Source organism: Hyla sarda, chromosome 10 (assembly GCF_029499605.1).
Source record: "Hyla sarda isolate aHylSar1 chromosome 10, aHylSar1.hap1, whole genome shotgun sequence".
Lineage (NCBI taxonomy): Eukaryota > Metazoa > Chordata > Amphibia > Anura > Hylidae > Hyla > Hyla sarda.
In genome coordinates, this window is record NC_079198.1 from 3,065,536 (window position 1) to 3,080,097 (window position 14,562).

General features: G+C 44.3%; 1 long non-coding RNA gene across 1 annotated transcript in view; it reads left to right on the forward strand.

Moving 5' to 3' along the window:
• LOC130293669 (uncharacterized) overlaps nucleotides 1-14,562 on the forward strand; it is a 98,684-nt gene that overhangs the window by 21,198 nt on the left and 62,924 nt on the right. The window contains exon 2 of the long non-coding RNA XR_008848259.1: nucleotides 1,560-1,720. This is a non-coding gene — a long non-coding RNA (uncharacterized LOC130293669). The remainder of the gene's footprint in view (nucleotides 1-1,559; nucleotides 1,721-14,562) is intronic.

Below are 14,562 nucleotides of genomic sequence, written 5' to 3' on the forward strand. Positions count from 1 at the left end.
CTGTATATACTATATCCCATATACTGTGCTGTATATACTATACCCCATATACTGTGCTGTATATACTATACCCCATATACTGTGCTGTATACACTATACCCCATATACTGTGCTGTATATACTATATCCCATATACTGTGCTGTATATACTATATCCCATATACTGTGCTGTATATACTATATCCCATATACTGTGCTGTATATACTATACCCCATATACTGTGCTGTATATACTATACCCCATATACTGTGCTGTATATACTATATCCCATATACTGTGCTGTATATACTATACCCCATATACTGTGCTGTATATACTATACCCCATATACTGTGCTGTATACACTATACTCCATATACTGTGCATTATATACTATACCCCATATACTGTGCTGTATATACTATACCCCATATACTGTGCTGTATACACTATACCCCATATACTGTGCTGTATATACTATACCCCATATTCTGTGCTGTATATACTATACCCCATATACTGTGCTGTATACACTATACCCCATATACTGTGCTGTATATACTATACCCCATATACTGTGCTGTATATACTATACCCCATATACTGTGCTGTATACACTATCTCCCATATACTGTGCTGTATACACTATCTCCCATATACTGTGCTGTATATACTTTATCCCATATACTGTGCTGTATACACTATATCCCATATACTGTGCTGTATATACTATATCCCATAAACTGTGCTGTATATACTATATCCCATATACTGTGCTGTATATACTATACCCCATATACTGTGCTGTATATACTATACCCCATATACTGTGCTGTATATACTATATCCCATATACTGTGCTGTATATACTATATCCCATATACTGTGCTGTATATACTATACCCCTTATACTGTGCTGTATATACTATACCCCATATACTGTGCTGTATATACTATACCACATATACTGTGCTGTATATACTATATCCCATATACTGTGCTGTATACACTATATCCCATATACTGTGCTGTATATACTATATCCCATATACTGTGCTGTATATACTATATCCCATATACTGTGTTTTATACGTTTTGTTACAGTTGGCGGTGCGGACACCATATACAGCGTGCAGCTCTCTGACCGCGCAGTGAGCACAGGGACTGACAATGTCCGGTACAGGAGGCTTCCTGGTTATTTTGTGTCTCCTGTCAGGAGATGAGCCGGTCAGGTGCCGTAGAGAGCGCAGTAATCTGAATAATACCCTCTGTGCTGACGCCGCCGCTCCATACATACCGCTATATCACTGCTTTGATGTTTGCTGGTAATTCCTCAGCCCTGTGATGGCAGGATCGGGGGATTTCTATAGACGTCTCTTCAGTCACGATGAGAAAGGATTTAGGAAATTAAAGATATTTACTCAGAAATTAGAAGGTTTTCTGCGGATCAGTGCGTCAGCGCAGCGCGGGGGAGGGGGCGGCACATCGATAACACAACGTTACTAATCTTTACTAAAGCAAAACTAACATTTGGCATGGACATAAGTATTCATACCCTTTACTATGACACCATATTTAGCTCTGAGAGACCTGAGAATGTCTTCCACCGATGGTCCCATCCAACCTGACAGCTGAGAGGGTCTACAGAGAAGAACGGACGAAAATCCCCAAATCCTGGTGTAAACCTTGTGGCCTCATCCCCAAGAAGACTGGAGGCTGGAATGGCTGCCAAAGGCCTGGGTATGAATACTTGTCATATGTTATAGTAAAGGATATGAATACTTGTGTCATATGTTATAGTAAAGGGTATGAATACTTGTTATATGTTATAGTAAAGGGTATGAATACTTGTTATAGTAAAGGGTATGAATACTTGTCATATGTTATAGTAAAGGGTATGAATACTTATGTTATATGTTATAGTAAAGGGTATGAATACTTATGTCATATGTTATAGTAAAGGGTATGAATACTTATGTCATATGTTATAGTAAAGGGTATGAATACTTGTCATATGTTATAGTAAAGGGTATGAATACTTGTTATATGTTATAGTAAAGGGTATGAATACTTGTTATATGTTATAGTAAAGGGTATGAATACTTGTTATATGTTATAGTAAAGGGTATGAATACTTGTTATATGTTATAGTAAAGGGTATGAATACTTGTTATATGTTATAGTAAAGGGTATGAATACTTATGTTATATGTTATAGTAAAGGGTATGAATACTTGTTATATGTTATAGTAAAGGGTATGAATACTTGTTATATGTTATAGTAAAGGGTATGAATACTTGTCATATGTTATAGTAAAGGGTATGAATACTTATGTTATATGTTATAGTAAAGGGTATGAATACTTATGTTATATGTTATAGTAAAGGGTATGAATACTTATGTTATATGTTATAGTAAAGGGTATGAATACTTATGTTATATGTTATAGTAAAGGGTATGAATACTTATGTCATATGTTATAGGAAAGGGTATGAATACTTGTCATATGTTATAGTAAAGGGTATGAATACTTATGTTATAGTAAAGGGTATGAATACTTATGTTATATGTTATATGTTATAGTAAAGGGTATGAATACTTGTCATATGTTATAGTAAAGGGTATGAATACTTGTCATATGTTATAGTAAAGGGTATGAATACTTGTTATATGTTATAGTAAAGGGTATGAATACTTATGTTATATGTTATAGTAAAGGGTATGAATACTTGTCACATGTTATAGTAAAGGGTATGAATACTTATGTTATATGTTATAGTAAAGGGTATGAATACTTGTCATATGTTATAGTAAAGGGTATGAATACTTATGTCATATGTTATAGGAAAGGGTATGAATACTTGTCATATGTTATAGTAAAGGGTATGAATACTTATGTTATATGTTATAGTAAAGGGTATGAATACTTGTTATATGTTATAGTAAAGGGTATGAATACTTGTTATATGTTATAGTAAAGGGTATGAATACTTATGTCACATGTTATAGTAGAGGGTATGAATACTTATGTTATATGTTATAGTAGAGGGTATGAATACTTATGTCGCATGTTATAGTAGAGGGTATGAATACTTATGTCACATGTTATAGTAAAGGGTATGAATACTTATGTCATATGTTATAGTAAAGGGTATGAATACTTATGTCATATGTTATAGTAAAGGGTATGAATACTTATGTTATATGTTATAGTAAAGGGTATGAATACTTATGTTATATGTTATAGTAAAGGGTATGAATACTTATGTCATAGTAAAGGGTATGAATACTTGTGTCATAGTAAAGGGTATGAATACTTGTCATATGTCATAGTAAAGGGTATGAATACTTATGTCATAGTAAAGGGTATGAATACTTATGTCATAGTAAAGGGTATGAATACTTGTGTTATAGTAAAGGGTATGAATACTTGTGTTATAGTAAAGGGTATGAATACTTGTGTCATAGTAAAGGGTATGAATACTTGTGTTATAGTAAAGGGTATGAATACTTATGTCATAGTAAAGGGTATGAATACTTATGTCATAGTAAAGGGTATGAATACTTATGTCATAGTAAAGGGTATGAATACTTATGTCACTTCTAATTTTTGAACAGGAAAAACTAAAATCATTCAAAGATCTGGGCATGTCCAGGAATGCTGGGAGTTGAAGTTTTGCAACATCTGGAGGGCCGCCAGTTTGAGACCCCTGGTTTAGAGTGCTGGGTATAGTGCCGGAGGGTCGTGATGTCACGCCCCCTCCCATAGACTTGCATTGAGGGGGCATGGCCGTGCCGTCACGAGCCTCCATCCCGCATCGCCTGTCATCCAGCACGGAGCGAAGTTTGCTACCTGCACTGGATGTCTGTGGTGCCGCAGCTGAGATCGCAGGGGACCCCAGTGGCAGGACCCCCGCGATCAGACATCTTATCCCCTGTACTTTGGATTGCAGATAAGATGTCTAGGGGCGGAGTACCCCTATAAACAATTGGTGAAAGTTGCTATGCATAGTAGATTCCAGACCTTGGTGGTCTCCCTTTTGGGATTGGGTGGCTGCTGACGCTCTTCAGATATCTATCTGCCACAGCCCCTCCCCCTCCCTGGGCCCTAAGGGTTAAGCGTTGTCTTCCCTGGATGTCAATTTGCTATCTAACAAGCCGCAGCGGCCCCATGCCTCCAGAGCGCGCGCAGCCGCGGTCCCTGTTGTTCCTCCGCTCGCCATTCATTTTCGTGCCTAATTAAATCCAAGCCGTTTCTTTTCCTCGCGGTTCCTAATGTGTTTTCGATGATATCCCGGGCGTGTGAGGCCGAGATTAAAACAAGATCATTTCCGTAATTTATCTGTCTGTTTGGATGATAAGATCGGGAAATCAAAGCTGTCTTCTCCCCATCGCGCTGCGATATCCGCATGATCCGGGAGCGGAATCTATCATGTGATTATTACTGTATCAATAACTACGGACCGCCGGGCTCCGCGCCTCCTCCATCTGCTGCGGTCAGCGACTAATGTTATGGCTGATGGAACGTCATAGATACACGAGCTGCAACATTGTTACCATGAAGAAGAAGAAGGGGGGAGATATACGCCGGGATCCCTCCTGCAGCCGGATACACTTCACTACGAAATGTCCATTTTGGTAAAATACTTTCTTAATTTGAGATCCCCCATAGTTTTATGGGATCTCTGTATCTACATGAAGTAAACCCGACTGAAGAAGAGTGTACAGTACGGCCCCACTGTGGCTTCTGTGGCTTCTTAAAGGGATTATTCTAAGATTAAAGGGATATTTCAATGTCTGGTACAAAAAAATAAAATCGCTATAGAAGCATACAGCATGGCGTATGTGTCTGAAACCAACAAAAATCTATTTGTTTTGGGGGGCTTAGTCCTGTACTTCCTGGATGAGCAGTTGCTCAATTCTACAATTCCCAGAATGCACAGTTTTCTCTAATCTCTTCACAGTCCTCCCACCTTATCTACTCCCCTCCCACAGCCTTCCTGCCAAAGCTGCTGCAGAACATTTCAATTCACAGCAAACCATCACACATGTTACAGTGAGGTTACAGTGAGGTTACAGCACCTGCTGTATTCATTTCCTGTCTGCTCATCTGTGGCATTATTCTGCACAAGGCATCATGCTGTAACTAGACCTCATTCTTCCTGGAGATGGTGGTGTAGGTTGTAGGAGCTAGTCAGTGGTGATGACATCACTTACTGGGCGGGGCTAGAGCTCAGAGACAAGATCCAGCTATGCCTCCTGAGACAGCAGAAGACGATGCATCATCTGAGAAGAGAGGGAGGTGACTGGGAGCTGCTGAGGCAAAACCACACTTGCAATTAAAGAACTACGCAACTTCCTGTCTGGAGAGAGGGTGGGGAAACTGCTTAAACAACACCACACTGACCATAAGAGAACAACACAACTTCCTGACAAAAGAGGAAGCTGCTGAGACAACACAACACTGACCATATGAGGGCTACACAACCTCCCGTCAGAAGAGAGGAAGGTTCCAGGAAGCTGCTGAGACAATACCACACTCACCATGAGAGAACTACACAACTTCCTATCAAAAGAAAAGGAGGAGCTGGGAAGCTGCTTAGACAATGCCACACTGACCATGTGAGGACTAAACCACTTCCTGTCAGGAGGAGCGAGGGAGCTGATGAGACAACATCCACCTTCTTTCTGACTTATTTGTTGTATTATTGGTGCTCGCACATGGAGGTTCTGAAAACTTTAGGAAATTGCTTGTCATAGATTAAGCAGCTTCCAGTGACTGCCCCCAGAATCCTTTGCTTTTTTTCTTAGGGACCATCATAGAGCAGCCCCCCCCCCCTAATGAGAATATGTGGCCCCTGGTGCAGACGGTCCTAGAGCAGCCCCCTCCCCACATGATGATCATACGTGGCCCCTGGTTGCAGACCATCCTAGAGCAGCCCCCTCCCTCCATGATAATGATATGTGGCCCCTGTTGCAGACCTTTTTAGAGCAGCCCCCTCCCTCCATGATGATGATACTTGGCCCCTGGTGCAGACTGTCCTAGAGCAGCCCCGTCTCCATATGTTGATGATACGTGGCCCCTGGGGCAAGCCGTCCTTGGGCAGCCCCTCCCCCATGATGGGAATATGTGGCCCCTGGTGCAGACCTTCCTAGAGCAGCCCCCTCCCCGCATGATGATGATGATACGTGGCCCCTGGTGAAGACCGTCCTAGAATAGCCCCCTCCCCCCATGATGATGATACGTGGCCCCTGGTGTAGACTGTCCTAGAGCAGCCCCCTCCCCATATGATGATGATACGTGGCCCCTGGGGCAGGCCGTCCTAGAGCAGCCCCCTCCCCCCCATGAGGATGATACGTGGCCCTTGGGGCAGGCCGTCCTTGGGCAGCCCCCTCCCCACATGATGATGATACTTGGCCCTTGGGGCAGGCCGTCCTGGAGCAGCCCCCTCCCCACATGATGATGATACGTGGCCACTGGGGCAGGCCGTCCTTAGGCAGCCCTTCCCTCCATGATGGGAATACGTGGCCCCTGGGGCAGGCCGTCCTAGAGCAGCCCCCTCCCCCCATGAGGATGATACGTGGCCCTTGGGGCAGGCCGTCCTGGAGCAGCCCCCTCCCCACATGATGATGATACGTGGCCACTGGGGCAGGCCGTCCTTAGGCAGCCCTTCCCTCCATGATGGGAATACGTGGCCCCTGGGGCAGGCCGTCCTAGAGCAGCCCCCTCCCCCCATGATGATGATACGTGGCCCTTGGGCAGCCCCCTCCCTCCATGATGGGAATACGTGGCCCTTTGCTGCTTATTATTATAGTTTGTACAACGTCTTACACAGCGAACACCACAAAACCTCTGAATCAATATTTGTCAGCGCTGCAGATTGAATAAATTGTAAATAGAATGCTCTGCGCCTGCAGAAGATCACAACTTGTTGAATGGCGCATGGAGTCCGGATCGGTATTGACATAATGAACACATTAGCCGCGTTTTGTGTTAAATCTGCTTGTAGAAGGGAAATCCGCTGACAAGGTGACATCAGCGAGGAGACTGTGTACATATGACGGCGGATGTCTTCATTCCTCCACAACCTTATAGGGGTTCTCCGGTGGGAAACTTTGTTTTTAAATAAACTGGTTCCAGAGAGTAAAAGAGAAGTTATTTACTAATCAGCTGCTGTATGCTCCACAGGAAGTTGTGTAGTCCTTTCCAGTCTGACCATAGTGCTCTCTGCTGCCACCTCTGTCCATGTCAGGAACTGTCCAGAGAAGGAGCAAATCCTCATAGCAAACCTCTCCTGCTCTGAAAAGTTCCTGACATGGACAGAGGTGTCAGCAGAGAGCACTGAGGTCAGACAGGAAAGGACTACACAACTTCCTCTGGAGCATACAGCAGCTGCTAAGTACTGGAAGGATTAAGATTTTTTTAATAGAAGTAGCTCTTGTTGCTGACGCCAGTGTTCCCTCTAAGCCAGTGTTTTTCATCAAAAGTACTTCTGATCCACCAGCAACACTCATCACCTGTCCGAAACCGCTCTGTGCAACTCTACGGACCTGCTGAAGATCACTGAGTGCTGCTTCATTCAATTCTATGGACATGCTGGAGATCACTGAGCGCTGCTTCATTCAACTCTATGGTCCTGCTGGAGATCACTGAGCGCTGCTTCATTCAACTCTACAGACCTGCTGGAGATCACTGAGTGCTGCTTCATTCAACTCTACGGACCTGCTGGAGATCACTGAGTGCTGCTTCATTCAACTCTACAGACCTGCTGGAGATCACTGAGCACTGCTTCATTCAACTCTACAGACCTGCTGGAGATCACTGAGTGCTGCTTCATTCAACTCTATGGACCTGCTGGAGATCACTGAGCGCTGCTTCATTCAACTCTACAGACCTGCTGGAGATCACTGAGTGCTGCTTCATTCAATTCTATGGACATGCTGGAGATCACGGAGCGCTGCTTCATTCAATTCTATGGACATGCTGGAGATCACTGAGCGCTGCTTCATTCAACTCTATGGTCCTGCTGGAGATCACTGAGCGCTGTTCATTCCACTCTACAGACCTGCTGGAGATCACTGAGTGCTGCTTCATTCAACTCTACGGACCTGCTGGAGATCACTGAGTGCTGCTTCATTCAACTCTATGGTCCTGCTGGAGATCACTGAGTGCTGCTTCATTCAACTCTACAGACCTGCTGGAGATCACTGAGCACTGCTTCATTCAACTCTACAGACCTGCTGGAGATCACTGAGTGCTGCTTCATTCAACTCTATGGTCCTGCTGGAGATCACTGAGTGCTGCTTCATTCAACTCTATGGTCCTGCTGGAGATCACTGAGTGCTGCTTCATTCAACTCTACAGACCTGCTGGAGATCACTGAGCACTGCTTCATTCAACTCTACAGACCTGCTGGAGATCACTGAGTGTTGCTTCATTCAACTCTATGGACCTGCTGGAGATCACTGAGTGCTGCTTCATTCAACTCTACAGACCTGCTGGAGATCACTGAGCACTGCTTCATTCAACTCTACAGACCTGCTGGAGATCACTGAGTGCTGCTTCATTCAACTCTATGTACCTGCTGGAGATCACTGAGTGCTGCTTCATTCAACTCTATGGACCTGCTGGAGATCACTGAGCACTGCTTCATTCAACTCTACAGACCTGCTGGAGATCACTGAGTGCTGCTTCATTCAACTCTATGGACCTGCTGGAGATCACTGAGCACTGCTTCATTCAACTCTACAGACCTGCTGGAGATCACTGAGTGCTGCTTCATTCAACTCTATGGACCTGCTGGAGATCACTGAGCGCTGCTTCATTCAACTCTACAGACCTGCTGGAGATCACTGAGTGCTGCTTCATTCAACTCTATGTACCTGCTGGAGATCACTGAGTGCTGCTTCATTCAACTCTGTGGTCCTGCTGGAGATCACTGAGCGCTGCTTCATTCCACTCTGTGGTCCTGCTGGAGATCACTGAGCGCTGCTTCATTCCACTCTGTGGTCCTGCTGGAGATCACTGAGCGCTGCTTCATTCCACTCTGTGGTCCTGCTGGAGATCACTGAGTGCTGCTTCATGCTACTCTACGGTGCTTTCTTTACAGTTGAGCTGTATACTGCTGTCATTCTGAACGGCGTACCTGCAGTATAAAGCATGGCGGAGGGATCAGCACCATCCGAAGTCAGGAAGTGGATCTCAGACACTATAGTCTCCAGGAGACACTGATCATGGCCGTGTCCTAACAGAGATAAAAATGGTAAGACGCAGAGTAGAATAAACAGCAGGTAAGTGTCACCCTCCGGCTTAAATTTCTACTCTAAATTTTATGTTACATTAAAGCTGATTTGGTTGGTATTGCTCTGATTTTTATGAGCTGTATCATTGGGTTTTGATATGTAATACAGAACTGGCTGCGCACTTAATTTAGCTAAGGTGCAATCTTACCGGCTCTTTGGATTATTGCCAGAAGAAAGAGCGAGAAAATGCAGGTGGAACTCCGAAATCCAGACAGATGGAGACTAAAAATAGAGAGGAGGGATTCACTGCACCCACGGCTGCCAGGTACAATAACGCGGCCCATACATACACACTCTCTAAGGCTTATAGTCTACTGTCATAATGCAAAAGTGTCTCATACTGCGCGTCTGCTGAGGATAGATTATGTCTGTATTCATGTGTAAGTGTATATAAAAGTATTAACCCCTGAACCACATCTTGTAGTTTCCATATCAAATTAATCTCTATAAAAAAGCTAGTCACTCTGTATCTACATTACTTATCCTGCATTATACCCCAGAGCTGTACTCACTATTCTGCTGGTGAGGTCACTGTGTACATACATTACTTTTCCTGTACTGATCCTGAGTTATATCCTGTATTATACTGCAGAGCTGTACTCACTATTCTGCTGGTGGGGTCACTGTGTACATACATTACATTACTTTTCCTGTACTGATCCTGAGTTATATCCTGTATTATACTCCAGAGCTGTACTCACTATTCTGCTGGTGAGGTCACTGTGTACATACATTACATTACTTATCCTGTACTGATCCTGAGTTATATCCTGTATTATACTGCAGAGCTATACTCACTATTCTGCTGGTGAGGTCACTGTGTACATACATTACATTACTTATCCTGTACTGATCCTGAGTTACATCCTGTTTTATACTCCAGAGCTGTACTCACTATTCTGCTGGTGAGGTCACTGTGTATATACATTACTTATCCTGTACTGATCCTGAGTTATACTCACTATTCTGCTGGTGAGGTCACTGTACATACATACATTACATTACTTATCCTGTACTGATCCTGAGTTATATCCTGTATTATACTCCAGAGCTGCACTCACTATTCTGCTGGTGAGATCACTGTGTACATACATTACATTACTTATCCTGTACTGATCCTGAGTTATATCCTGTATTATACCCGAGAGCTGTACTCACTATTCTGCTGGTGAGGTCACTGTGTACATACATTACTTATCCTGTACTGATCCTGAGTTATATCCTGTATTATACTCCAGAGCTGTACTCACTATTCTACTGCTGGGTCACTGTGTACATACATTATATTACTTATCCTGTACTGATCCTGAGTTATATCCTGTATTATACTCCAGAGCTGTACTCACTATTCTGCTGGTGAGGTCACTGTGTACATACATTATATTACTTATCCTGTACTGATCCTGAGTTATATCCTGTATTATACTCCAGAGCTGTACTCACTATTCTACTGCTGGGTCACTGTGTACATACATTATATTACTTATCCTGTACTGATCCTGAGTTATATCCTGTATTATACCCCAGAGCTGTACTCACTATTCTGCTGCTGGGTCACTGTGTACATACATTATTTATACTGTACTGATCCTGAGTTATTACTTTGTATTATACTCCAGAGCTGTGCTCACTATTCTGCTGTACATTGGGAGTTTAGTTATAGCTGTGTATAGTATCTATTGTCATGTCTCTGATGGAGGAATGAATGCCGCTCATCGCAGATGATCCGTTGCTTCATTTCCTCATCCCATTGTGTACTTGGCGTAGGCTGGGGTCATGGACGAGGCTCTGCCCGGCTGTACGTCAGTCTCCTGGTCGGGGGTCTCTCAATATCATCTTGGTAGTGGCCGAGCCCTTTGCTCCCCCCATTGTCTGGCTCTTCTGTATCGCACATTGTTCGGAGCAGCAACAGAACGATGAAGAGTGAACCTTCTGACCCAGCAGAGAATTCCGGAAGCTTCGTCTCTATTGTGGCCTCTGTTCTGTAAACAGGAGCTGATGGGATCTGTAGAGAAGCGTCTCTGGATGTTTTCTGCTCGGTGAATCAGTAACTTCTGGGGCTCCGCTTTGTTTTCTTATCATAGACGGTTGGGGTGTCGGGGGCCACATGAAGCCCTAGCACAGAAATAATGAGGGCGTCTTCTGTAGAGCGGAATCTGTGGATGTTTAGTGGGGACTTTAATCCTCGGGCAACACTTGGAGATAAATAATGGGGCCGGTGTGACCTCCAAACACTTCAGAGAATCCTAGAATTTAATAGCAGACTGAATGAACCTGCTGTACTCACCGTCATGTCTGCAGCTTGGGCTTTGTAGGTGCTCGCTAGAGCTGGAAATAGTGATACATGGTTTTATATACACTGCTCTAAAAAATAAATGTAATACTTTGGTCTTTACATAGTTAACTGCGCTGACAACAAAATCACACAAAAATTATCAATGGAAATTAAATGTATCAACCCATGGAGGTCTGGGTATGGAGTCACTCAAAATCAAATTGAAAACCCCACTACAGGCTGATCCAACTTTATGTAATGTCCTTAATACAAGTCCCAATGAGGCTCAGTAGTGTGTGTGGCCTCCACGTGCCCGTATGACCTCCCTACAACGCCTGGGCATGATCCTGATGAGGTGGAGGATGGTCTCCTGAGGGATGTCCTCCCAGACCTGGACTAAGGCATCCGCCAACTCCTGGACAGTCTGTGGTGGATGGAGTGAGACGTCCCAGATGTGCTCAATCGGATTCGAGGAAACGGGCGACCAGTCCATAGTATCAATGCCTTCCTCTTGTAGGAACTGCTGACACACTCCAGCCACATGAGGTCTAGCATTGTCTTGTATTAGGAGGAACCCAGGGCCAACCGCACCAGTATATGGTCTCACAAGGGGTCTGAGGATCTCATCTCGGTACCTAATGGCAGTCAGGCCCTCCAAAGAAATGTCACCCCACACCATTACTGACCTACCGCCAACACGGTCATGCTGGAGGATGTTGCAGGCAGCAGAACGTTCTCCACGGCAGCTCCAGACTGCTCAGTGTGAACCTGCTTTCATCTGTGAAGAGCACAGGGCGCCAGTGGCGAATTTGCCAATCTTGGTGTTCTCTGGCAAATGCCAAATGTCTTGTGCTGTAACCCCCACCTGTGGACGTCGGGCCCTCATGGAGTCTGTTTCTGACCATTTGAGTGGACACATGCACATTTATGTCCTGCTGGAGGTCATTTTGCAGGGCTCTGGCAGTGTTCCTCCTGCTCCTCCTTGCACAAAGGCAGAGGTAGCGGTCCTGCTGCTGGGTTGTTGTCCTCCTACGGCCTCCTCCACGTCTCCAGCTATACTGGCCTGTCTCCTGGTAGCGCCTCCATGCTCTGGACACTACGCTGACAGACACAGCAAACCTTCTTGCCACAGCTCGCATTGATGTGCCATCTTGGATCAGCTGCACTACCTGAGCCACTTGTGTGGGTTGTAGACTCCGTCTCAGGCTACCACTAGAGTGAAAGCACCGCCAGCATTCAAAAGTGACCAAAACATTAGCCAGTAAGCATAGGAACTGAGAAGTGGTCTGTGTTCACCACCTGCAGCTGAGGTCAGTAAGACACTCCTTCACTGGGGGTGTCTTGCTAATTGTCTACAATTTCCACCTGTTGTCTGTTCCACTTGCACAACAGTATGTGAAATTGATTGCAAATCAGTGTTGCTACCTGAGTGGACAGTGTGATTTCACAGAAGTGTCAGTGACTTGGAGTTACATTGTGTTGTTTATGTGTTTCTTTTAGTTTTTTTGAGCAGTGTACCATCATGCATTGCTGAATACAGGGGAAGCTATTGTAATGTCCATTTATTTGTTTTTGTATTTTTCTGTTTATATGTGTAGTCACACACTAGTTTGTTCAGAGCAGTTTGCTATTTTACCTGGATAGGAAATAGTTAATGCCCTGAACTAATAAGAACTCGGGTGCGGTTATTTCACCAGAGTTCTCCTGCATTCTGGTGCCGGTTATTGTGCAATACACTTTCAAGTCTGCTTGAGCATTTGCCTTGTATTTCTCTGAGTTTTTTAGCCATGGTTAAATAGTCTTGTTCTTTGTAGATTTTAGTCTGTTACATTTGTCAATTGTATATTTTTCAATTGTATATTTTATGATTTGTATATCCTTTCTGTTATGTATCTGTTCACACTGAGTCTTGCTTGTTACTTGTGCCCAGCTGTCACACCCCCTCCCATAGACTTTCATTGAGGAGGTTGGGCCTGACATCACATGGGGGCGGAGTTGTGACGTTACAAACTTCCCTCCCCGTGGTCGGGAGCAAGAACCTCCAGAGCTTCTGGAAGCAGATACGGTGGGTGCTGCATGCTATATTGCGGGGGTCCCCATCGGCAGGACCCTGCGATCAGGCATTTTATCCCATATCCTTTGGATAGGGGATAAGATGTCTAGTGGTGGAGTTCCCCTTTAACTGTTTTAGAGCGCAAAAGTTGCAGCGATAGTTGCGGACTTGCGCCAAATTTGTCAAACGTCACACAGACTTTGATAAATTTTGCTGAAGCAACTTCTAAAAAAGTCACAGATTTTGTGCGGACATGGGACTTTTGTGTGAAAAGTCGCACAGAAATTGTAGGACAGGGCTTAATTGACCTGAGAAACCGTCTATTTCAGGAATCGTCTGACATTCTAGTGAATCATCGCACCAGTGACCACTGCACAAATGGGTAAAATTCTTGGAAACGTTTCTAAAGCAATTGCTGCACAAAAAACGTCGCACGAACCCATTGTGCGACATTTTGTACAACAAAACTATAGAAAAAAGTTTAAAAAGCTTTCTAAATGTCTTGATAAATCCCCCCCCCCATTGTGCCCACTGACAGGACAGAAGTGTCCCATTTGTCTGGTTTAGATGGGTATTCATAAATGTTATTTTTAGGTGACTTTGGATGTGTATGAAGCATTTAATGGGCACTTGAGTTGTGTGTGGGGCAGTAAGGGGACAGTTTACTTGTGTGTGGGGCACTAAGAGTAATATGTAGGGGAGAAAAAAAACAGACAGATGCGGCGCTAATAGTGCCGGTTATCCGTGGATAGCGGATGGTAGGTAGATAGGTGGATAAGAGCCTGCTCACCTTTGATGGTTGCGCTAATGTCATGCGCAACGCTGATTCAGAGCCTTGAGCAGCTATCTTTTCTGTAGGTGCGCCGGGAGCAGCTGGCCGTCGGTCCCATCAGAGACGGTTGGTGCAATCCTGTAGGATGTATGGGAGGTAGGAATCCCGGCAAGGGTCTC